This window comes from Notamacropus eugenii, chromosome X (genome assembly GCF_028372415.1).
Source record: "Notamacropus eugenii isolate mMacEug1 chromosome X, mMacEug1.pri_v2, whole genome shotgun sequence".
Taxonomy (NCBI): Eukaryota; Metazoa; Chordata; class Mammalia; order Diprotodontia; family Macropodidae; genus Notamacropus; species Notamacropus eugenii.
In genome coordinates, this window is record NC_092879.1 from 49246056 (window position 1) to 49272919 (window position 26864).

Here is a 26864-nt window from a genome sequence, read left to right on the forward strand (position 1 = left end):
GCTCTATCTGCTGCACTACCTGGCTGCCATCTGAAATTAGAAAGGAAGCTATGTCAGCAGAAGAAAGGAAATAGTCAATGGCTATAGCCATTATTGCCCATAATTTCCTGGGTTGTATTCTTTCTTATTCTGCAACCATTAATTGAGGAAGTAAAAAATCATCTTGAAGAAAAAAAATCTCTGTATATAAATGATCTGTGGTTCAATGAGCTTCCTTCTGCTGGGTGAAGATACACAGGGAGAGCTCTTGAAGAGTGAGCCTTCATGCTCACCTTTGGAAGCTGGCTTCTGAAATTCAGCTTCTCTCTAAAAGATGAAACATTCCTTGGGAGAAGCTACATCTTTCTCTATCCCGGTTCAATATGACAGAATAGCAAAGTTGCTTCAGTGGAAATCCTCTTTTTAAAAAAACAGACAGAAAAGTAGAAGCAAGGGGTGGTAAGTGTCAAAAGGATGACTGACCCCAAGCACTGGCATTTCTGGATATGGTTTTTCAGGAGACGATTTTCTTTGAGCAAAAGCCTTCAAATGAATGGTGCTAATTCAATATCCTATTTAGATGATGAAGTCCATTTTGCAATTAGAACAGCATTACAGATATTTACTTCAGCCAGCCAAACAATTTTGACTTTTTCCCTAGGCAACCAGAATCTTCCTCTCTATGTACCCCACTAAACCTGGTCTGGTTCAGATGTGTGGTCTTCACCTTCTGCTCCTCTGCCCCATAGGATTTCTTCCTTCTCATTATGACCAGATCAATACCAGGCTAACAATCTCTTAGAAAAGAGCAAAGCCAAGGAAATTCTAAGGGCAAAATTGAGGGATTATAAAGGCCAATTTTTTCCTCCTCTAATATATATTTTCATTGTTTGGTAATGTCAGCCTGGCCTGAGAGTCTGTTTTTCAGCAATTCTTATGGCCTAGGACACATTGACCCTTACCCAGAAAGTAGAAGAAAAAATATTGTCCTATGATTTTTTTTTCAAATCTATATAGATAAATCCTCTCTAGTAAGGAGTTGAGAATAAAATTCAATACTGGGGACTTGTGCCTGAATCCTTCAAGGCTTCTAAGAAACCACTCAGCTGAGAGGCACACCAAATATCTTCTAGAGACGTTTAGATACCTTTCTGGAGTATTACACAAAGAGATAACACAGGAATCATTTTGCAGAGAGAGACCCAGAGATGCATTTTACCTGAGGTAATGGAAAGGATGCTGAACTTGGATCCAGAAAGCCTAGATTTCAGTCCCTATTCTGCCATTAATTTATCCTATGAGCTTGGGTAACTTTTAGAGCCTCTCTGAACCTCAGTTTTCCCAGCTCCAAAATAGAGAGTGAATCAGAAACTCTGTTTGTCTTCTAGAAATGGCAATGGATAAAAATGCAAAAATCACCCAGAAACCAATGTGGGACAAATATAGGCTGTTGGCATGAAACCTAGTTGTCCAGCTCTGACATTCCATGATGACACTATTTTGCCAATGGCATGAGTTTCATAGCATCAGGCTCTGCCTAGACAGGAACAGCAGCTGAGCTACTCTTCCAGCTGGAAATGGCTCTATCAAATTTGCTTCTAGAACAGTGGGAAGCTAAAGCTGCCTAATGCCAGGTTTGAATAAAAACCAATTCTTCCAAACTAAGATTAAAAAAAAAGAGCTGGGATTGCTTTCACCACCATCCTGAGACTTCACCGGCAAACAGGAACAGAGACAATGACAGCAAATCAAAGACTCGAGTAGTTGTGGCACTTTCCAAACACTGGCTGAATTTTCCCTCAACTTGCACGAAGAGCCAGAGTAGAGAGCACTGTAAACATTTTCATTTGGCTATTTTAACTCTGAGACTTTCCTCATTTTCCCCAGCATACTTCAGTTGATTTTAGTATTTAAATCATATGCTATAACTCCATTGGAAGAGCAAAACAGCAAAACACATAAACATTACAGAATAAAAATGGTGCCTGTGTTTGCTGTCACCAGCCCAGAAGCTGCATGCACAGGTACACAAAGCATCTGAGTAAATAGACCTGAGTTCAAATCCTGACATGGTCTTATCTGAGCTCATTTTCTTATGTGTTAAATGAGAGGAGCTGACACGATGATTTCTCCAAGCCCTTCCAGAGCTGACATCCATGATACTTCTTGAATTTTTGACTGCCAATAAAATTGAGATGCTTTAATTCCTTCTTTTTCTATTAATTTCTATGATTAAATGCTGTTGTTGATCTACTTTTAAAAATAAATAAATATCTACATCCTTACCTAAGGCTAAAAGGAACACATATATATGCTGGTAAATTGACTGGAGTAACTTTTCTTTGCATGGCTGTTTGAAAGAGAGTCAAGCACAGAGCAATTCTCCCTCCCTGTTGGCAAGCAGGTTTTTCTGTCACTCCATGATAGCTTTCAGAATAATAGGTGAAAATATCTTCTGCATCTGGCTGCAAATAAGTGTGAACAGGATTCAGGAGCGCTCATGCATCGCTGAAGATTAGGAACATCCAAATGGGGCCTCAGCCACTTCAGACTCCAGGTGTGTGAGTTCAATCATTGGAGAAGAATGATACAAGAAACAAAGCCAAGGAGCAGCAGTTGTCTCCAATCTTGCTTTGAAATAATTTGATTTACTTTTCTGCATTATAGAAAAAGGTCTTTTCTTCCTCCGTGGCTTGTGGCAGAAGGGCATGGAACATCGTTGGCTCTATTTTCAAGAGGTAACAATGGACGCAAACTCAGGAGACCCAGAACTGACAACACAGTAGCACTTAATGACTACATGGTCTTGGGCAGGTCACATTTCTTCATCTGTAAAGGAGGATAATGTGTAATAAGGATACTTAAGCACTCCCAATTTTTAGGAGTTTTGCTTTGAGATTATCAAGCACTTTCCTCCAAAGAGCCCTGGTAGGTAGGGGCTACCGGTGTTATCTTCACTTCACAGATGCAGAAAGTGAACAACTTCCTTAGGTTGACAAGTAGGGGTCAGAGTCACGATTTAGCTCCAAACCACCTCTCAACATCTGTCTACCCACCTTACAGGGTTGTTTCAGGGAACATGAACTTGAAAACGTGAGTTTTTATTAATGTTTTGTTCATGATTTCACTGATGTAGAGAAAACCTAGGTCTTCCCGACTCTGCATGCAGCCCTCTCTCTATCTTCTCTAAGACACTGGCTCTCTTGAGTTACTGCAGTCATTGAGCTACGATTATGGATTGGAAAAGATTGTTCTTACGGTTGAGATGGTGCCTTTAAAACACAAAGATACCTTTTCTATTCAAAGATCTATGGGACATTTGTTGTTTGGTAAGCAGCGTTCTTCCCCTTTCCAAACAAAAGACTTCTTATTCTTGTAGATGTGGTCATCCCCATCCAAGATTTCCCAAAACTCCAGCTCTATCCCTGGCTGGGAATGCTGAGTTGGCATTCTTGGACACACAGTCTTCTCTATAGTTTTCATCAAAATATTATACGCTAAAGGGAACACTTCCACTGAGGCTGATTCAGCATACTGAACAAGATGGGCCATGAGAAATTTACAGTAGGAAGAGAAGGGAAAGCAAGAGAAGGAGACAGGAGAGGAGGGGAGAGCAGAATGCTAATGCGACTTAGACTATGCAGGTTGGGGACCCTGAGATCAATTAATTTCATTTTGCTAGAAATAAATATTGGGCTATTCCCATAATACCCCTTATATCCTAGTATTCTGTACTTGGATGATACTTTTAACTTTTCAAATCACTTTCATGCCTATCATTTTACTTAATCTTGGTAGCAGGGCATGTATAAATTAATTTGAAAAATAAGAAATTTGAGGTATAGAGAGGGTAAGTGACTTGTCTGAGGTCACACCATAAGCTAAATTTTAAGAGTATTGGACTAGGAGTCATACAATCTGTCACAATAACAACAAGAAGGAAATAAAGCAAGCAAAAGAGGGTCACTGAAAAATCTTTTTAAAATGCACAGAAAAGAGCAGAAGAGTGAGTTCAGAAGGAATTACAGACAAGTAGAATAACTCTAAAAACCACGTGCAGAATTTATTATTAAATGCTATGGTATTTATAATATTATAAATGTAATTTATATAAATAGATCATATAAGAGAAAAATCAGCTGTACCTTTATATACAATCCTCTTCTGTATACAGAGCTCTCCATCTTATTTGGTGTTTAAGTTCCGTATTATAAAAAAAAGATTGAGATCGACTACAACTAACTGTGTGACTTTGAGGAAACCACTCCTCATTCCTGGGTTGAAATTTCTTAGGGAATTATCCTTGATAATCTTAGGTTCTCTTTAAGTTTCAATAATATGGGATTCTGGGAACCAAAATCTCTTGTCTCCTAGCCAACACTCCTTCTAGAATCATAGCCAAATTAAGTTCAAGATTTAGCTTAAAGGTTTTTCTAAAAGTGGGACACACCACTACACACACACACATACACAAACACTTGTATAAGGCCTAATCTCTTATTTACTCAACAGTAGCACCATCAGGATATATATGACAGATGTAATACTGTCAGACTTATTAAACTTTGTCTGGGAAATGGAGATAATGGTTTATTTAGATGTCCCTAAGCTTATTCAGTAGGGTGGCACAGAATATAGAGTCAGGAAGACTTATCTTCATGAGTTCAAATCTGGCTTCAGACACTTACTAGCTGGGTGATCCTGGGTAACTCACTTAACCCTGTTTGCCTCAGTTTCCTCATCTGTAAAAATGAGCTTCAGAAGGAAACCACTGCAGTATCTCTGGCAGAAAATCCCAAGTGGGGTCACAAAGAGACAGACATGACTGAAAAACAACTGAAGAACAACAAAGTTTATTCAACTCCACTCCATTCAACAATCATTTATTATGCCCCTACCACATACAGAGCCCTGTCCGAGGTAACGAGAGTGAGACTGGGCTAAAGAAGATCCTGTTTCTGTCCTCGTGGGATTTGCCATCTAGTAAATCCTAGGCCATATGTGCTTCATTCGGAATTTCTACTTCCTCATTTTTAAAAATATCTCTTCCCAGTGCCCCCAATTAATCCGTTAGGGTGTGCAAACTCTCTACTTTGTAATGAAATATCAAAAAGAAGGGAAAACATCCCCATCTCCTCCTTCTCCACCTAGGCTCATACAGGTGAAGGCTGGCTCAATGAATGAATGAATGTGCCAACTATGTGTGTGGCACTAGAGAAATGAATACAAAACTCAGAGAGTTCTCACCTCTAAGGAGCCACTGACATTTTAATAGAGGAGATAAGATAATACAGAGAGGAGTGGTGCTCAAGGGTATGGTCTTTGGTGTAGTGAGCGATAGAGATGGTGAGCAGATCCCTTTCCAGAAGCATCTAGAGCTAGCCAGGTGGACTGCCAGATGGAGGGTAACCATGGCCTACTTGGGGGCTGGCTAGATATAGTCAGCTATAAGTGTTCCCCTGCTCCCTTCCTAATCACAACAGCATGCTCTTGGGGCAAAAATTTTCAAAGCTGAGGGGATTAATCAATCAACTAACATACATTTATTAAGTGTTTATATTACTTATTAAGTGTTTTATGCCAGGCATCAAGCTAGATACAAAGAAAAAGCTAAAAATAGTTGCTGCCCTCAAGGATCTCACATTCTAAGAAAGGAGACAAGATGAACGAAGTCAGTACATACACCATGCATGAAGAATAGGGGGAAGGTAGAAGTCTTTGAGAATGAAATACTTCCAGCAAAGGAAATTGGGAAAGGCCTCCTCCAGAGCCTGGTCTCCTATGGCCTTGTTCTCTAGGCCCTTTCTCATTCTGGTCTCCTTCCCTTGGATGCCCTTCTCTTTGTCTGTGTTCTTTCTGCAGTGTGGCACTCACAATCGTCTTTGATCTTTCCTCCACCTTGTACTCCATCAAAATTTACCCTCAAAATACACTACATTATCAATACTTCTATTTCAAGATGTCTTTGATTATCTGCCTCACTTCCTCAAACAGAATGCTAACTTCTGCAAGGATCAGAACACCTCTGCTTCACTTGTAACCCTGTCCTTTCTGCAGCTGTGTGCTCCGTATGGATTCAACAGTTCTCCACCTAATACTATCCTGTGCAAAGAGCAGGTGCCTAATAAGTGTTTACTGAATGCATTTTGTTAGGAAACATTCTAGTTTCTGTATAATACCGATCAAAAATATTTCATGCATGTTAACTCCATACAAGTCATGAGCCAGGTGCTGTGGAGAATACAAAGATTAATAAGCTCTTGATTTTGCTCAGCTAACTGGAGAAATAAGATATAAATAAGGATAATAACTCCCATTTCTGTAGAGCTTTAAAGCTTAGTAGTGCAGTGGAAAGAACACAACGTCCAGAATCATAGAACCTGGGTTCAAATTCTGGCTCTAACCTTACAACCCTAGGAAAATTGCTTAACCACTGGCATCCCTTTCTATAAAAAGAGGGCTAAAGTAGAGAACCTCTCTACAATTCCTTTCCACTCTACACTGAATCTTTTATACCCCATTTCTTCCTCCAAATCCTGTGAGGTAGGTAGAAGAAGTACTAAAAGCATTTGACAGGGGAGGAAAGCAAGGTTCAAGTGGAAGAAGCAACTTGTCTGAAGTCAGACAGACAGAAAGTACTAGAATCTCAATTGAAACTCAGTTCTTCTGGTGAATACTCTATCCATTATACCAAGCTGTCTCTCAAGCCAGACATACAACAACACAAGGCACTATGTGATAACAGCCAAGTGAATATTAATGTTCTACATGGTTAGAAGCAGAAGGATGGCTCCCAGTTGACTGAGTCACAGAAGGTTTCTTCAAGATACAGGGTTTGAGGTAGTCCTAGAAGTATGGATGAGCTTCTACTAGGCAGAAAGAATGGAGGTGGGCACTCTCAGAATGGGGAAAAGTGCAAATAGGACATAATAGCCCCCTTAGAGGTTAGGAATGTACCATAAATATCCTGAAATGACAGGCCTCTGTTCCATCACCTTTAAAAATCAGGGAACTGGACTAATGAGCTCGATGGCTCCTTGCAGCTCTCAGTGAAACGATCTCCTAACTAGTTTTGAAACAGGCCAGCTGCTTTCGCAAGCTTGCATTCAAGAAGTACACAACCAAAGTTAACATAAATTAATTTGACCCTTCAAAAATACATTTGTAATAAGGGTAACTAAAGACCATAAAATGAAGATAGCACAACAAAACAGAAATCAAATTAAGAAGCTGTCCTGAAGGCCTTTAAGGTGAGCAGGACCTTTTCCGCTTGGGGGGTTGTTAAATCATTCATTTCATTTCACAGTGCCTTGCTTTTGATGCAGTCTAGAATGAGTCCTGTGCAGCGCCAGTGCATAATTAATATCATTCTGTAGTCTTCATCACACAAGTCACCTTGGAATATTGAGAAATAACATGCTTTCCCCATATTTTCTCTTTCTTTGCCTTGTTGAGTTGTAGGAGAAGATCCACAGAGGAAAGTGAGAGTGTCCTGCAGTTGGCCTTTATCACACTTAGCCAGGCCACAGTCCCAAGTGCATTAGCCCGCCCGCCCGCCTGCCCGCCCTTCCTTCCTTCCTTCCTCTTCCTCCCTCACTCACCTCCTTTCCTTTCTGCTCCCTTCTCCCTCTATTTCTTTCATCTTTCCCTTCATTACTTCTCTGTTTCCCAAACATTTTGCTCACACATTCTTCATCTTCTTACTCCTTCCCTTCTTTTTTTTCCTCCTCCTTTCTCTCTCCCTTTCCTCACCTCCATATACCTATCCTGTAACCCAGTTCCTCCTTCCTCACTCTGCCTCCCTTCTGTCTTCTCAACAATTCCTGTCCTTTGGGGAGACTCATGGAGTCATAAAAGCCTCATTTTAGTTATAGCTTCAACAGAGTTTAGGTTTGAGAACATATCCTTTTCTCAAGTCCCCTTCCTTCTCTCTTCTTGCCAATATCTGGCAATTTCATTATTGTAGTGTGTTCTAGTTTCTTAAAGAGGCCTATTCAACGAATGGGTATTACCTCACTCTAAGTGAGTGCCTGAATAGGTCAAGGTCTCCCAGTGCATCCTGGGCTTTCTCCAGTCATCCTGATGAATATCTGGTCACTGGATCCTGATGGCTCAAGAGGAGAAGTGAGGCTGGTGACCTTGCATAGCCCTCCCTCACTGAAAACAAAGTCAAATGCAAGTCATGTCATCATTTCTCTGATTGCGTGGTCTTCCTTGGCAACGAAGGATGAATACAAAGGAAACAGAGGTACAGAGGTTTGTACGGCTTCCCCAAAGTCACAGAGCTATAGATTTGGTCCAAACTACTCTGGAACACAATTTGGAATTATAGAAGAAAAGTAGCTAAACAGATCGTATCTTTTGACCTAGGGATCCCTCTACAGAATTTATATGCCAAGAAAGTTAAAGATGATATATACAAAAAAAAGAATCCAAACACAAAATTCAAAGCCAATCTATCAACACATATTTATTAAGCACCTATCTATTACTCCCAAAGTACTATGCTAGGTCCTGGGGAAACAAACACCAAAAATCATAATTCCTTGTTCACACATAAGCAAATGCAGTAGGTAAGTGGCATGATCTGTCAGTCAAAATGATCCTATTAGCTGGTTGTGTTCAGAGACACTATTTTGAAGAAGGGAAGGAATTTTTGAGCATTTGTTTGTTGCTGTTATTGTTAGTAATTTTCAGTTGTGTCTGACTCTTTGTGACACTATTTGGGGTTGGCAAAGAGTGATCTGTCATTTCCTTCTCTAGCTCATTCTACAGATGAGAAAACTGAAGCAAACAAGGTAAAGTGACTCGCCCAGGGTCATAGAGTTAGGAAGTGTCTGAAGCTGGATTTGAACTCAGGAAGAGAAGTCTTCCAAATTCCAAGCCTGGCATTCTATCCACAGTGACACCTAAATGCCCATATGTTAGTTGGATTGGGTCAAAAAAAGGTATCAATCACATACATTTCCAAGAAGCCCAAGCCATACAAACAGTAAATGCCAGAACTAACTTTCCAAACCCAGCCCTCTGCCTCTAAATTCAGGGCTTTCCGTTTTATCATTCTGTTTCCTCTCTCCACAAATGAAGGAACTCAGGTATAGGCAAGGGCCCAGCAAAATGACACAATGCAGAGGCCTCTGGGTCTTGTGTGAGTCTTTAGCAACACTCAGTCTGCACTGCAACCTAAGAGATGGCATTGCCTTCATTCAGTCCTCTCTTTTTTACTCAAAGACAGGAGACTGAAAAAAATGAACTCAAGGTTCATTTCTGCTCGATGAATTCCTTCCAATGCAGAAATATAACTAGCTATGTCTCTGTATTCTTTCTATATTCTGAATAGAGTTACTATGTTCAAGGAGCTCATGTGGGCCTTAGGGGCCCAGAGGCAAAAAGAATTCCAAGACACCAACTTGTAAGTCACAATGGCTTTGGGGGCAGCTTTTTTACATTTGAAGGGTTCTGCTAATTCAAACATACTCTAAGTATGGGCAAAAAGATTTATAGCTGTTTGTGTAGTAGTAAGAAAAACTGGAAACCGAGAGGGTACCCACCGCCTGGGAAGTGGTTGAATAAGTCATGGCACATAAAGGTGATGGGATACTCCCAAGTGATAAGAAACGAAGAAAGGGAATAATTTCAGAGAAGCCTGGGAAGACTTTATGAGCTGATGCAAAGTGGGGTCACCAGAATCAGGAGAACAAATGATACAACAACATTATAAATACAAGCACCTCTGAAAAACTTAGCAACTGATCAAGATTTCAAAGGACTCATGATAAAATATGATGCCTGCCTCCTGATAGACTCCTGATAGAGTGCAGATTCATTTTTAGGGCCATGGCCAATGCAAACATTTGTTTTGCTTGAATATACATGCCTATAACAGGAGTTTTATCTTTATTTCTTTCTCAATGTAGGGAAAAGGAATGAGGGGAGGAAGAGAAGATGGAATTTGTTTTAAAAAAAATTAAATTCAATTTTTGAAAAGAGCAGGATCGTAACCCAGATGCTCAGATTTCAAAATCAATAAATACCCTTCGCACTATATTACAATGCCACTTAGTCTAGCCCTTGCAACAAACTGTAGGTCACAGAAGAAAATGGACTTAATCAAGGTCAAACTTGTAGGTCAAGGTCAAACAACCGTATATGAACTCTGTCTGTCTTTTACTAAAACAAAAGAACAACAACAAAAAAATGCTTTCAAGAGCAATTCCTTCTTGTCCTCATCTACTCTGAGTAGCAGGAGGTTTTGCCTCTATTTTTACTTCCATTATGACCATTTCAGTGCCTGCTTTTATTTGAAGATGTTCAAATCTTCTGGAAACAATGTCCTTTCTAGGCCTACCACAACTGCTCCAAGCAAAAAGTATCTTGTTTACAAAAAGCCTTGGGCACTGCTTCCCTGACTGTGCTTTGCTGAACTGTATGTATTTTATTAATACATTTGTGATTTCCTTATCTCTCCAACAGCTGGATAATAGAATCTCTCCCAGCTATTGGGAATGAGGGAAAATATTTTTGGCCACAAAGCAAATTAGGTTATGAACACATCATCTCCCAAAAAGGAATGCTCATGCAGCTACAGCTCCCTCCATCCTGCAACTCAACTGTCTTCAGTTTCCTTCTGCTGATGTACAAACAGTCTTGAAGGAATGGGAGATGCAGTTCTACTTAATCAAGGGTTTGACAGCCACCTAGAGATACCACTATATGGAGGGCAGGGCTTTAAAACATCCCTCCTGTTGAGTGGGGCTGGGAGTTAAAACCAACTTAAGGGAGCAAGTGGGCTAATTAAAAGTTCTCCTGACGTCACTAAGGTTGGCAATACAGAAGCAAAGGATTTTCTGTTTGCACTATGTCTGTTTTGTGGGTTTCCCAGGACTAACTAAATGTTATGATATTAAATTTCCTGGTTTTTCTTGAGCTGGTGGCACAGTGGAATGCTGGGCTTGGAGTCAAGAAAGTCTGAGTTCAAATCCAGTCACAGACACTTACTACCTATAGATCCCTGGGAAATTCACTTCACCTCTGTCTGCCTCAGTTTCCTCCACTATAAAATGGGAATAATATAACACCAACTCCCAGATTTGTTGAGAAGATCAAATAAAATATTATTTGTAACAAGTGCTTAGCATGGTACCCAACACACAGTAGGTGTTACATAAATGTTTATTCCCTTTCCCCTCTTTTTCTGAAAATATCCTGGGAAAAAGGGGTTGGAAAGAAGAACATCCACTGTAGGCATTATGGATAATGGACAGAAATTTTTCAGTAAAATGGGGGAAAATACACATGAAAATTCATCCAGGACTGATCCTTTTAAAACATCATATTGTTTCCAAGATCTGCCGAATCATCCTAAAAGAGAAATACATATGAAAATTTTTGCAAAAGTGAGGGGAGAGAGACATTTTAAGTAAAAAAGGAAGAAGAGATATGATCTCAAAGTCATTCTGTTTGCATTTCACACTACCCTATTCCAATTTTATAGTAAGTGAATAACTGAAAATGTGGGCATGGCCACCAGGAGAATGGTTCTAGGAGAAAGGATTGATCTTGAATCAGAGGATCTACTATCAGCTGCTTGGGAGACATGGGCTAAGTCACAATCCTCATGAATTTCAGTTCCTCATCTATAAAATGAGAGGGTTGCTTTAAATGACTTCTGTAGTCTCTTCTATCTCAAAAACATATAACCACCTTCTGCTTTGGGCCTCCTTTTTCCACATCAATCCCAGCTCTAGATCCCACCTTAACAGGTTTTTTTTAAAGCTTGGCTCATCCTGAATATCAACGATACAGAAGGACCCTCCATGCTCCTCAGATGCGAAGTCAAGGACATATCTCTTAGGAGTGGACAGTATTATGGAAAGAGCACTAAATCTGCAGCTAGAGGATCTGGGTTCAAATCTTGGCTCTCCTTAATGGCTGCAAAATTCTGCACAAGTTAGTCTGGCTCTCTGGGTCTCAGTTTCTTCTATAAAAGGAGAGCATTGGAGTACATGATCCCCAGAAGTCCTTTTAGTGTTATAACTGTGTGAAATATTATTCTAATGATATATATTGACCATTAGCACTGATTTAAAGAGGACCAAGTTAGGAGATTGGGGCAAATATTAGATGAAGGGGCTGCATCCTTGTGCCAAGAGGATGTGAGGATACTTTGCTACTTCAGCAGGTAATCCCTCTCCTGAATGCAGTTATTTAAGGGGTAGTGGATAAATGGATGGAAACAAGACTGCCCACTTCCCCATACCATCTATTTGCAGCCATGATGCTACCTCCAAACTCTTTCCTCCTCTTTGAATTTTTTCCATATAAATTTATTTGTTTTCAATATTCACTTCCACAAAATTTTGAATTTCAAATTTTCTCCCCATCACCCACCACCCCACTCCTCCTCTTTGAATTTCTGAAGCAGTGCTGTGGGCATCTGCTGCTTCAAACTAAAATAAAGCCTCTTCAAAGGAGGAGGAGCACCTAATTCTAGGCAGTGAAATACACTAAGCATGCTATGCTGAGCACCAAAGATCATGTTCTAAGACGATATCTGAACACAGGCAATTGGGACAAGATTTCATTGCTGACAGGCCCCTAGATTGCACCTGCTTAGGGAATGGCATAGAGTTAAGGGCTAAGGGCCTGAGCAGCTATTTCTTCCCTAGTTTAATCTTGGTTTTCAAGCAAGCATTGCTATGGGGAAACCTCCAGGAGACAACCTCTTACTCGCAACTTTTAATCTTGATCAACCACATGAGAGCCTTTTCCTTTTTTCAGCCTTCCTCTATGAAACTGAAAGTCATCATGTCTGTAACTATACTACCCTGAGTTCAGAGAGGCAAATGTAGATATAATGCAGAAGGAAATTCGAAAATGGGGATAAGGTTGATCATCCTTCTCTGGAAGAAAGAAATGCCCAGATGCATATGAGCCAAAGGGCAAAAATGACCATGATTATGACTAGTCATCCAAGCATCATTCCATCGAAGCTTGTTATCTTCTCTGCTTTGGAGCTCAACAAATGGGAATTACAGGAACAGATTCTTCCCCTAACTCCCTCTTCTTGAATTGACTACATGGAGGAGTCCAGATTCTAAGCTTCAAAAACGTCCATGGATGCATGATACCCCCGTCCCAGATGTCTTTCCTCCTAACTTTTCCTCCCTCAATTTTTCCATCCCTAAGTTATACTCCCATAAACCTGAACTAGTCAAATCATTCATCTTTTGACTTTTATTTTGGGGTCTTGACTAAAATTGAAATCTGTGGAGTATAGTTTAAGATAAAGTGTATCATCGGGAACTAACATCATTATTTTACATCACCTCCCTCTGTTCATGCTATAATCAACCCAAGCAGGCTTTAATGCTGCCCCTCCCATATCAATCAAACAATAAGCATTTATTAAGCATCTATTAGTATGTATTAGGTATTATGCTAGTCTGTGAAGATACAAAGACAAAAATGAAACAATCTGTCTCTCTAGAAGTTTATATTCTATCAGTGGAAATAACATATATCTATATGGACAAAACACATAAGACCTTTATATACACATAGTACTCCATCTCTCATTTCTGGACCTTTGTCCTCCATGCCTAGAAGGCCAAATCCCTTGTTTCCTTCAAAGCTCAGATTAAATAAGGCCTTACTTTGAATTTATTTTGCATATTCTTGAATATGTACAAGTTATCTCTCTCAATAGACTAAAATCTCCATACGAAGAGACTCATTTTTATCTTTGCAGTCACAGGCCATAGCACATAGTAGACACTTAACAAAACACTTGGTGATTAACTGAATGGACAGCACACAAGTGAATTAACCTGAGACTATGGATCATTTAGAGAGAGAAAAATCATATATAAATATACATATATATACACACATATATACATGCAAACATATGCATAATGTACATACACATATACATATATACACACATATACATGGAGGAGGTGAAATCTATCACATATTAAGAAAAAATTATTTCCAAAAAGTCAAAGAAGACTGAGGAGCTTTGAGGGCTGGTATATCTTCCATGTTGAATGATAATCATTTGCGTACACTACCCTGTCCCAAATAAAGATAAACAAGAAGCTGTTTCAACCACCCAACAATTCCTCCTATTGTCCTACTTTTATCTTCTATCTTCTGAAAGCCTCAATTTTCATTGTTAGACAAACTACTTGATGGCTTCTCTACGAGAGAAAATTGGGAAATTTAAACTTACTTTGTTGCTACTTGACACTGTTTTTCATCTTATGGTTTTCTAATGGGTTTGGAGGACTCTCAATATTTCTAGTAGTCATCACATCTTCAAAACTATCTAAATTTCAAGAACTTAAATTGATTACTAAATTGAAAGTACTGTTGGTGGAAACTTTCAACTCTTTCATCATAACAAATTGGTGGACATTGTATTAAAACAAACCAACACGACACTAAACCACAAACTACTTTGAAAATGTTCAGTCAGTCAGTTTCATATGGTCCTAACATTACTATGGTCTAATCTAGATTTTTACATCTTGATATCAAAGAAATGTTTAAGTCTGTCAAAGGTTTTGCTGATATCTTGGGAAACCAGCTATAACATCTCTTGGGTGAATGAAGCAAGCAACCTGGACATATAAAGCTAGTCTGATATAGTTTGTCCTTAAAAAAATGTGACAGTTAGCAGAATGGAATAAAAGCCATAATCCAACGAAACACATTTGAAATAGGGAGATACACATAGGGTAAAGGTAAGTTTGGAGCATAATATATTGTGCTTCAGCTGATATAAAAAAAGCAGGGGTAGCAATCCTAATCTCAGACAAAGCAAAAGCAGAAATAGATCTAATCAAAAGGGATAAGGAAGGAAACTATATCATGCCAAAAGGCACCACAGACAACTAAGCAATTTCATTACTAAACATATATACTCCAAGTGGTATAGCATACAAATTCTTAGAGGAGAAATTAAGGGAGTTATAGGAGGAAATAGACAGCAAAACTACACTAGTGAGGGACCTCAACCTCCTCCTCTCTGTACTTGATAAATCTAACCTCAAAATAAACAAGAAGTTAGGGAGGTGAATAGAACCCTGGATAAGGTAGCTATGATAGATCTCTGGAGAAAACTGAATGGGAACAGAGAGGAATATACCTTTACTTCAGTGGTACGTGGCACATACACAAAAATTGACTATGTACTACGTCATAAAAACTTCACAATCCAGTGCAGAAAGGCAGAGACAGTCAATTCATCCTTCTCAGATCATAATGCAAAACAAATTATATGTAATAAAAGGCCATGGAAATATAAACGAAAACTAATTGTAAACTAAACAATCTAATCCTAAAGAATTAGTGCGTTAAACAACAAATTATACAATCAACAACTTCATTGAAGAGAATGACAATAATGACATAATCTACCAAATTTTATGGGATACTACAAAAGTATTTCTTAGGGGAACTTTTATATCTTTGAATACTTACATGAATAAAATAGAGAAAGAGGAAATCAATAAATTAGGTATGGAGTGCGAAAAACCTCAAAAAAAGAACAAACTGAAAATTCTTAAGTAAATACCAAATTAGAAATACGGAAAAACAAAGGAGAGATAAATAACACTGAAATTAAGAAAACTATTGAACTAATAAATAAAACTAAGGGTTGGTTTTATGAAAAAACCAATAAAATTTATAAGTCTTTGGTCAATGTGATTAAAAAAAGGAAGAAAACCAAATTACCAATATCAAAAATGAAAAGGGCGAACTCACCTCCAATGAGGAGGAAATTAAAACAATGAGAAATTACTTTGTCCAACTGTATGCTCATAAATTCAACAATCTAAATGAGATGGATGATTCTTTTAAAAGAAACAAACTGCCCAGATTAACAGAAGAGGAAGTTGAATACTTAAAATAACCCTGTCTCAGAAAAAAAAAATTGAACAAGTCATCAATGAACTCCCTAGGAAAACATCCCCTGGGCCAGATGGATTTACAAGTGAATTTTATCGAACATTTAAAGAACGGTTAATTCCAACACTATATAGACTATTTGGGAAAATTGGGGAAGAAGAAGTCCTCCCAAATTCTTTTTATGTACAAATATAATTTTGATACCTAAACCAGGAAGAGCCAAAAGAGAGAAAGAAAATTACAGAACAATTTCTCTAATGAATATAGATGCAAAAATTTTAAATAAGATTGTAGCACAAAGAATACAGCAACTTATCACAAGAATAATACATTATAATAAGGTAGGATTTATACAAGGAATGCAGGGCTGGTTCAATATTAGGAAAACTATTAACATTATTGATCATATCAACAACAAAACTAACAGAAACCAAATGATTATCTCAATAAATGGAGAAAAAGCTTTGGAAAAAATACAACATCCATTCCTACTGAAAACACTGAAGAACATAGGGATAAATGGAACTTTCCATAAAAATAATAAGTGGCATCTACCTAAAACCTTCAGCAAGCACTATATGCAATGGGGATAAGGGAGATGCATTTTCAATAAGATCAGTGGTGAAAAAAGGATGTCCATTATCACCACTATTATTCAATATGGTACTAGAAGTGTTAGCTGCAGTAACAAGAGAAGAAAAAGAAATTGAAGGAATTTGAAGAGGCAAGGAAGAAAATAAGTTATCCCTCTTTGCAGAAGATATGATGATATACTTAGAGAATTCCAGAAAATCAAAGTAAAAAACTACTTGAAATAATAAACAAATTTGGCAAAGTTGCAGGTTACAAAATAAACTCCCACAAATCTTCTGCATTTGTACATATTACTAACAAAGCCCAACAGCAAGAGATAGAAAGAGAAATTCCATTTAAAACTACGGTAGACACTATAAAATATTTGGGAGGCTATCTGCCAAAACAAACTCAGGGACTATATGAACACAATTGCAAAACACTTTTCTCACAAATAAAAGTCAGATCTAAGTAAGTGGAAAAACATCAGTTGCTCACGGGTAGGCCGGGCCAAAATAATAAAAATGACAATTCTACCTAAATTAATTTACTTATTCAGTGTCATACCAATCAAACTATCAAATAATTATTTTGTAGAGCTAGAAAAAATAATATCAAAATTCAACTGAAAAAACAAAAGTTCCAGACTATCAAAGGAACTAATGAAAAGAAATGCTAGGGAAGGTGGCCTAGCTCTACCAGATCTCAAATCGTATTATAAAGCAGCAAATATCAAACCACTTGGTACTGGCTAAGAAACAGAAGGGTAGAAGAGTGGAATAGGTTAAGTACCCAAGACACAGTAGTCAAGGAACAGAGCAATCGATTGTTTCATAAATCCAAGGACCCCACCTTCTGGGATACGAACTCACTGTATGACAAAAATTGCTGGGAAAACTGGATAACAGTGTGGGGGAAACTAGGCATAGACCAATGCCTGACACCATACACAAGAATAAAGTTCAAATGGGTAAATGATCTAGGTATAAAGATTGATACTATAAACAAATTAGGGGAGCAAGAAATAGTGTATTTATCAGATTTGTGGAGAAGGGATGAATTTTTGAATAAACAAGGGATAGGAAACATCATGAAATGCAAAATGGATAATTTTGATTACATTAAAGTGAAAAGTTTTTGCACAAACAAACCCAAGGCAACCAAGATTAGGAGAGAAGCAGAAAACTGGGAAAGAATGTTTGCAACCAGTATCTGTGATAAAGACCTCATTTCTAAAATATATAGAGTACTGAGTCAAATGTACAAGAATACAAGTCATTGCCCAATTGATAAATGGTCAAAGGATATGAGCAGGCAGTTTTCAGAGGAAGAATCAAAGCTATCTATAGTCATATGAAAAAATGCTCTAAATTACTATTGAGTAGAGAGATGCAAATCAAAACAACTCTGAGGTACCACATCACACCTATCAGATTGGCTAACATGACAAAACAAGATGATGATAAATGTTGGAGAAGATGTGGGAGAGCTGGAACACTAATTCATTGTTGGTGGAGCTGTGAGCTAATCCAACTCTTCTGGAGAGTAATTTGGAACTATGCCCAAAGGGTTACATAAATACACATACCCTTTGACCCAGCAATTCTGTTTCTAGGATTGTATCCCCAAGAGATCATAAAAATGAGAAAGGGTCCCATATGTACAAAAATATTTATAGCAGCACTCTTTGTGGTGGCCAAAAACTGGAAATCAAGGAGATGTTCATCCATTGGGAAATGGCTGAATAAATTGTGGTACATGAATGTAATGGAATACTATTGTGCTATAAGAAATGATGAACAAGAAGACTTCAGAGAGGCCTGGAAAGAATTATGTGAACTGGTGTTGAGCAAAAGGGGCAGAACCTGGAGAACTTTATACACAGCAACAATCAGTGTGAGAGGATTTTTTTTCTGGCAGACTTAGAACTTCGTTGCAATGCAAGGACTTAAAAAATTCCCAGTGGTCTCTTAAGGCAAAATGCCTTCCACATCCCAAGAAAGAACTATGGAATTTGATCACAGAATGTAGCAGATCATTTTCTTTTGTATTATGTTTTGGTTTCTTTTATGATTTCTCTCATTCATTTTCTTTCTTCTATGCAACGTGACTAAGGTGAAAATGTATTTAATAGGAATGTATCTGTAGAACCCATATGAAATTGTATGCTGTCTCAGGGAGGGAGGGGGGAGAAAGGGGAGAAGGAGGGGAAGGGAGGGGGAAAATATCTAAGTTATATGGAAGTGGTTGTAGAACACTGAAAACAAATAAAATAGTAAAAAACAAACAAACAAACAAAGTAAGATCCCTAAAGACAGGCACTGTTTTTTCCCTTTGTGTTCACAGCCCTTGGAAATTTTCATAATGCCTGGCATATGAGAAGTGCTTCCTGATAATAAATTCTTGAGTGAAAACAAATGTGTATACTTGCATACATTTATACACACACACGCATACTTATGTACATACATACATATACATATATAATATGTATATATACATATTTATTTAAACAATGTTTTGAAAATTTTGAGTTTCAAATTCTGTCCCTCACTCCCAATACTTCCCTGACCACTGAGAAGGCAAACAATATGACATGAATTATACTTGTTAAATCATATAAAAACATATTTCCGCATTAATCATACAATAAAAAAGCAAAAAAAAAAGAAACTGAGAAAAGTATACTTCAATTTGCACTGGGTTCTCTCTCTCTCTCTCTCTCTCTGGAAGTGGACAGCATTTTTTCATCATGACATCTTTAGAATTCTCTTGGATCACTGTACTGATTAGAGTAGATAAGTCTTTCACAGTTGATCATCATTACAACACTGCTATAACTGTGCACAGTGATCTCCTGGTTGTTCTCACTTCACTTTGCATCAGTTCATATAGGATTTACCATGTTTATTTTTTCTCCTGGAACCACCCTCCACATCATTTCTTATAATACAATACATATAAAACAGCATGATAAACTCTGTGCCAAAACACTTTTTAACTCTTTCTGTTTCAAGTGTGTCTGTTGTAAATAGATTTTTAGAGATCAGGTCAACATAATTGACTAACACCTATGCCTTCCATGTAGACTCCTACCTGCCCTATTAATGCTAACACTCTTAGGAATTATGGGGTATCATCTTCTCATATAGGAAGGTGAATAGGTTAACTTATAGTGAGTATCTTATGATTTCTCTTTCATATATACCTTTTTTCTTGTATTTGATCATTTTCATAAGAAATGCTTGAAAGTCCTCTATTTCATTAAATATCACTTTCCCCTGAACAATTACGCCGAGTTTCATTGGGTAGATTGTTTTTGCTTGTAATCCTAGCTTCTCTACCTGCCAAAATATTATATTCTAAGTCCTCCATTTCTTTAACATGGAAGCTGCTAAATCTTATGGGATCCTGTCAATGGCTCTGTGTGATCTGAATCATTTCATTTTTATTATTATTAATTTATTTTCAGTTTTCTAAAATCACTTACATAAATCTTATATTTTCTCTTCATCCCTTCTGTCTCCTTCCCCCTTTCCTCTCGCCTCCCCTCATGAGACAGCATGCAATCGTACATGGGTTTTTCCTATACAGTCTTAGTAAATACATTTTGACCTTAGCCATGTTGCATGAAAGAATTAAAATAAATGCAAGAAACCATGAGAAAAATAAAACAAAACTAAAGAAAACAAAATAAAAGATAAAATAATCTGCTTCATTCTGAGATCCAGTTCCATAGTTCTTTCTCTAGATGTGGATGGCATTTTGCCTCAAGAGTCCACTGGGGATTTTTTAGGTCCCTGCATTGCTGTGAAGGGTTGTCTACCAGAAAAAATTCCTCACAAACTGTGGTTGTTTCTGTGTACAAAGTTCTACTGGTTCTGCTCCTTTCACTTAGCATCAGTTCATATAAGTCTTTCCAGGCCTCTCTGAAGTCTTCCTCTTCATCATTTCTTCTATCACAATAGTATTCCAGGATATTCATATACCACAGCTTGTTCAGCCATTCCCCAGTTAATGGGCATCCCCTTGGTTTCCAGTTCCTGACCACCATAAAGAGAGCTGCTATAAAAATTTTTGTACATGTGGGACCCTTTCTCATTTTTATGATCTCTTTGGAATACAGTCCTAGCACTGATATTGCTGGGTCAAAGGGTATGCATATTTTGTAGCCCTTTGGGCGTAGTTCCAAATTTTTCTCCAGAATGGTTGGATCAGCTCACAGTTTCACCAACAATGAATTAATGTTCCAGCTCTCCTACATCTTCTCCAACATTTATCATCATCCTGTTTTGTCATGTTAGCCAATCTAATTGGTATAATGTGGTACCTCAGAGTTGTTTTAATTTGCATCTCTCTAATCAATAGAGATTTAGAGCATTTTTCATATGATTATAGATAGCTTAAATTTCTTCTTTTGAAAACTACCTGTTCATATCCTTTGACCATTTATCAATTGGGAAATGACTTCTGTTCTTGTACATTTGACTCAGTTATCTATATTTTAGAAAGGAGGCCTTTATAAGAGACACTAATTGCAAAAATTCTTCCCCAGTTTTCTGCTTTCCTCCTAATCTTGGTTGCATTGTGTTTGTCTGTGCAAAAACTTTTCCATTTAATGCAATCAAAATTATTCATTTTGTACTTGATAATGTACTTTATCTCAAGTTTAGTCATATATTTCTCCATTCTCCATAAATTTGACAAACACTATTCCTTGCTCCCCTAATTTGTTCATAGTATCAATCTTTATACCTAGATCATGTGTCCATTTGGACTTTATTCTTGTGCACAGTACCAGGCACTTGTCTATGCCCAGTTTCCACCACACAGTTATTCAGTTTTACCAGCAATTTTTGTCATAGAGTGAGTTCATATCCCAGAAGCTGGAGTCCTTGGGTTTATCAAACAGTAGATTGCTATATTCATTGACTACCATGTCTTAAGTACTTAACCTATTCCACTGGTGTATCCCTTTATTTCTTAGCTAGCACCAGGTGGTTTTGATGACTGCTGCTTTATAATACAATTTGAGATCTGGTAGGGCTAGGCCACATTTCCTAGCATTTCTTTTCATTAGTTCCCTTGATAGTCTGCAACTTTTGTTCTTCCAGATGAATTTTGATATTATTTTTCTACCTCTAGAAAACAATTTTCTGGTAGTTTGATTGGGATGGCACTGAAGAAGTCAATTAATTTAGGTAGAATTGTCTTTTATTATATTAGCTCGGCCTACCCATGAGCTACTGATGTTTTTTCCACTTACTTAGATCTGACTTTATTTGTGTGAAAAGTGTTTTTTAATTGTGTTCTTATAGTCCCTGGGTTTGTTTTGGCAGGTAGACTTCCATATATTTTATAGTGTCTACCATAATTTTAAATGGGATTTCTCTTTCTATCTCTTCCTGTTGAACTTTGTTAGTAATATTTAGAAATGCAGATGATTTATGAGGGTGTACTTTGTAACCTGCAACTTTGCCAAAGTTGTTTGTTATTTCAAGTAGTTTTTTACTTGACTTTCTGGGATTCTCCAAGTATATCATCATATAATCTGCAAAGAGTGATAAATTAGTTTCTTCTGTGCCTATTCTAATTCTTTCCATTTCTTTTTCTTCTCTTATTGCTAAAGCTAACATATCTAGTATCATATTGAATAACAGTAGTGATAATGGACATCCTTGTTTCACCTCTGATCTTCCTGGAAATACATCCAATATATTCCCATTACATATAATGCTTGCTGATGGTTTTAGGTAGATACTGCTTATTATTTTAAGGAAAGCTCCATTTATTCCTATGCTTCCCAGTGTTTTCAATAGGAATGGGTGTTGTATTTTTCCAAAGCTTTTTCTCCGTCTATTGAGATAATCATGTGGTTTCTGTTAGTTTTGTTGCTGATATGATCAATATTGCTGATAGTTTTCTTAATTTTGGACCAGCCCTGCATTCCTTGTATCAATCCTACCTGATCATAATTTATTATTCTCATGATAAGTTGCTGTATTCTTTGTGCTACAATCTTATTTAAAATTTTTGCATCCATATTCATTAGAGAAATTGGTCTATAATTTTCTTTCTCTGTTTTGGCTCTTGCTGGTTTAGATATCAGAAGCATATTTGTACATAAAATAGAATTGGTAGGACTCTTTCACCAATTTTCCCAAATAACCTATATAGTGTTGGAATTAGCTGTTCTTTAAATGTTTGACAGAATTCACATGTAAGTCCATCTGGTCCTGGAGACTTTTTTTCCTAGGAAGTTAATTGATGGCTTGTTCAATTTTTTTTTCTGAGATGGGTTTGCTTAAGTATTTAGCTTCCTCTTGTGTTAATCTGAGCAACTTATATTTTTTTAAACATTCATTCATCTCACTTAGATTGTCAAATATATGGGCATACAGTTGGGTAAAGTAATTTTTAATTATTGTTTTAATTTCCTCCTCATTGGAGGTGAGTTCACCCTTTTCATTTTTGATATATTGGTAATTTGGTTTTCTTCTTTCTTTTTTTAATCAAATTGATCAAAAGTTTATCAACTTTATTTGTTTTTTCACAAAACCAACTCTTAGTTTTATTTATTCAATAGTTTTCTTAATTTCTATTTTATTAATCTCTCTTTTTGCTTTCAGTATTTCTAATCTGGCATTTACTTGGGGATTTTCAATTTGTTCTTTTTCTAGCTTTTTCAGCTACATGCTCAATTCATTGATCTCCTCTTTATCTATTTTATTCATGTAGGCGTTCAAAAATATAAAGCTTCCCCCAAGAACTGTTTTTGCAGCATCCCATAAGTTTTGGTAGGTTGTCTCACTATTGCCGTTCTCTTGAATGATGTTATTGTTCCTATGATTTGTTGTTTAACCCACTCATTCTTTAGGATTTGATTAGTTTCCAATTGATTTTTGGTCTATCTTCCCATGGCCAGGACAACACTAGGCCTCTGCCCAAGCACCACTTAGGGGCTCTTTTCTGGAGAGGAAAAGGTCTCCTCTCCTGAGCTAGAGCATAGGCAAGCTCAGCAGTTGGTGAACCCTGTCTGTGCTAGTGTCCTCCTGATTCCTCTGTTTGTGCTGAAGCATGCCTGGGTTCGTGGTGTTGGCGATTGCAGGCTCCACCCCCTGGGGCTCAGAATCTCCTCCAGGTTAGCTGAGGTGGAGCTGTCTGGGACAGCTCCAGTCCTATACTTGTCATCTTCAGTCACAGCAAGAGGGACCCCTCCTTTGTGATTTTCCTAGCCTCACAGGATGAGACTCCTTACCACTTCAGCTGATCCCACTGTTTCAGGATTTTTCCTGGAGAAATATTCTCTGGGTTTTTCAAGGTCAACAAGGGGGGGGGGAGGAGAACATTTACAGATCTCTCCAACATCTTGACTCCTGGAAGTTCAAGTAGGTGACTTAACAGACATTTAATCTGCAGGCTGATAGTCTCAGCAGTGGTTGTTGCTGTTACCTGGGGTTCTGTGCTTCTCTCTTGCTGAGTTCCACTGGACTCCCTTCCTAGGCTATGTTTGAGAATCCTCAGTGCTGCTGCTGCTTCAGACCATCCAGGGCTTCCTACTAGGCTTTGCTATGGGAGGGTCTGTGCTAGTATAGCCTATACCCTGTGCTCTCCTCCAGCCCCATGCAACAGATCCTTCCCATCAACCTTCCAGGCTGTCCTGGGTTGGAAATCTGCCACACTTTGTCTCCTATTGTATTATTCCACTCTGAAATTTGTTCAGATTCTCTTTTTAGAGGTATCTGAAGGAGTGTCTTAGAGCTTAGGTGGGCACTTGCTCTCACTCTGTCATCTTGGTTCCACCCCCTCTGAATTGTTTCTGATTCCTTGAAGTATTTTCTCCTTGACCTGAGAGCTCTGGAATTTGGTTGTAACATTCCTGGGAGTCTTAATCTTGGAATTTTTTTCAGGAGGTGGTCAGTGGCTTTTTTAAATTTTATCCTCTGGATCTAAGATATTGGAGCAGTTTTCCCTTATAATTTCTTGAAATGTAATATCCATGCTTTTATTTTTAATCATGGCTTTCAGGTGGTCCAGTAATTCTTAAGTTATCCCTGTTCAATATGTTTTCCAGGTAAGGTGTTTTCCCACTGGGATGTTTCATATTTTCTTCTTTGTCATACATTTGACTTTGATTGTTTCTTTATATCTCACAGAATCATTAGCTTCCACTTGCCCAATTCTAATTTTAAGGAATCATTTTCTTCAATGAGTTTTTGTATTTCTTCTTCCATTTTGCCAATTCTGCATTTTAAGGAATTTTTTCCATGGCGAATTTTTGCACCTCTTCTATCATAAGGTCAATTCTATTTTTTAAGGTATTATTTCTTCAGTATTTTTTGTGCCTCTTTTTACCAAGCTGTTAATTCTCTTTTCATAATTTCTTGCATCATTCTCATTTCTTTTCCCTTTCTTTCTTCTAAGACTCATCTCTTTTTATAATTCTTTTTTAACAATTCTTGTTGGGTTTGGATCCAATTACCATTTTTCTTTGAGGCTTTGCTTATAGCAGCTTTCATGTTGTTTTCTTCTGAATTTATGTCTGCCTTCCCTGCCAATGTAGCAACTTTTTGTGGTCAAGTTTTTTTCTATTGTTGTTTGCTCATTTTCCCACCTCTTTCTTAACTTTGAACTTTATGCTAACCTGGGGATAGGAAGGCACAGTTCTAAGCTTCAGCATTTAAATGCTGCTAATTTCAGAGCTAGTTCTGTGGGTCTACAAGTTTTTGGAGTTTCTAAGGTGGTATGATCTGAGGAGAGCTGTAATGACTGCTCTCCTGGTCTCTGTTCTGTTGTTTACTAACTAAGGGCCCCTGCTCCTGGGCAACTACAAGGGCTAACGCTTCTTTTGGCTCTCAAATTGTTATCAAGTCCAATGCTTTCCTTTGGCTGCAAGCTCCTCTCTGCCTTGAAACTGTAACCAGGGCCCCCGCTGGCTTGTGACCAACCACAAGTGCCCCTCTGTGCCCTAGAACTACAACTGAGAAATTCTTGTGGGTGGGCAATAGAATTGCCAAACAGTGCCAGCTGCATCCAGTGTCAACAAAGGGTTCTCATTATCCTCTTTCTGAATAGTTGTCTGATCCTCTTATCAGCTCTTGGATGAAAGCTCCTGAAGCTGTTGTTATTACTACCACTGTTCTGGCCACCTCTAAGGGATGCTGGTGTTCTCCCACATGCATTCCTTGCCAGCCCCCACTGACTACCTCCTGCTGACCTCTTAAGTTGTCTAAGTTGGCAAAAAGTTGTGGTCTCTGCCACTCTAAAATTTGATGTGATGAGTTATTTTAAAGTTCTCTGGAAGAGAATGTTAGTAGATTTCAGCTGGGTTGCTCCTGTACTCCACCATTTGATATAGTTTGTTCTTGACAGTTATGTGGGCTTTTGGTGACCATCTACTTACTTTTCTGAATGTTCATCAACTGCACCAAATAGTCTAATAATCTCTGGTGCCTCAAATTCAGACTATTAATACCTTTCAGCAGAAGCATAATGCTTTCAATTCAACAAATCACTGTTTTCACAAAGTGATGCCTCTATGCACATACATAAATGATCTATGATATCCTCAACATGGATCACTCTTACCCCAATATGGGAACTGTTGGCATCAACTGTGATCACAACCATAAGAGGCCTTCTAAATGTAATACTTCTGGCAAGTTATAAACAATCATTAACAGCCCAAAACAGTGGTGTTTAGGATTTTTCATCTGTGGGCCACATGATCAGAAGTCCATTTGGTATGTGTGATTTTTTGTTTCAACAGCTTTATGAAAGAGAATGTACTGTGAGGGAGCTAGGTGGGACAAAATATTACTGAGAATTTGGCTACATAGCTAGAAATCATATTTGATTAGCTCATACAGGCCTACTAATTCATATGTGATGACAAAGCAGGAAAAACATTCATTTTATTTTAAAATTCTTTCCAGTTGGTTGCATCCTGGGATCACATGGGGTACATTTAGTCTGTGGGCCACACATTGGATTGCTGTTGATGGTCAGTCGTTTCACTTGTGTCCCACTTTTCATGACCCTATTTGGAGTTTTATTAGCAAAGATGCTGGAATGATTCGTCATTTCCTTCTGCAGCTCATTTTACAGAGGAAGAACTGAGGCAAACAGGGTGAAGTGACTTGCTCAGGGTCACACAGCTACTTAGTCTCTGAGGTCAGATTTGAACTCACAAAGATGAATCTGCCTGACTCAAGGTCCAGAGCTCTACGTACTGTGCCAGCTAGCTTCCCCATATACTGGATGGTCCAGATGAATAAATCAGAGAATATCAAAACTTTTAAAGGTCATTTAATCCAACCATTTGCTAGATGAAAAAAAAATGAGATCCAAAGGGTGAAGGGACAGCACAGGAGGAGCTGGCATCCAAATTTCCT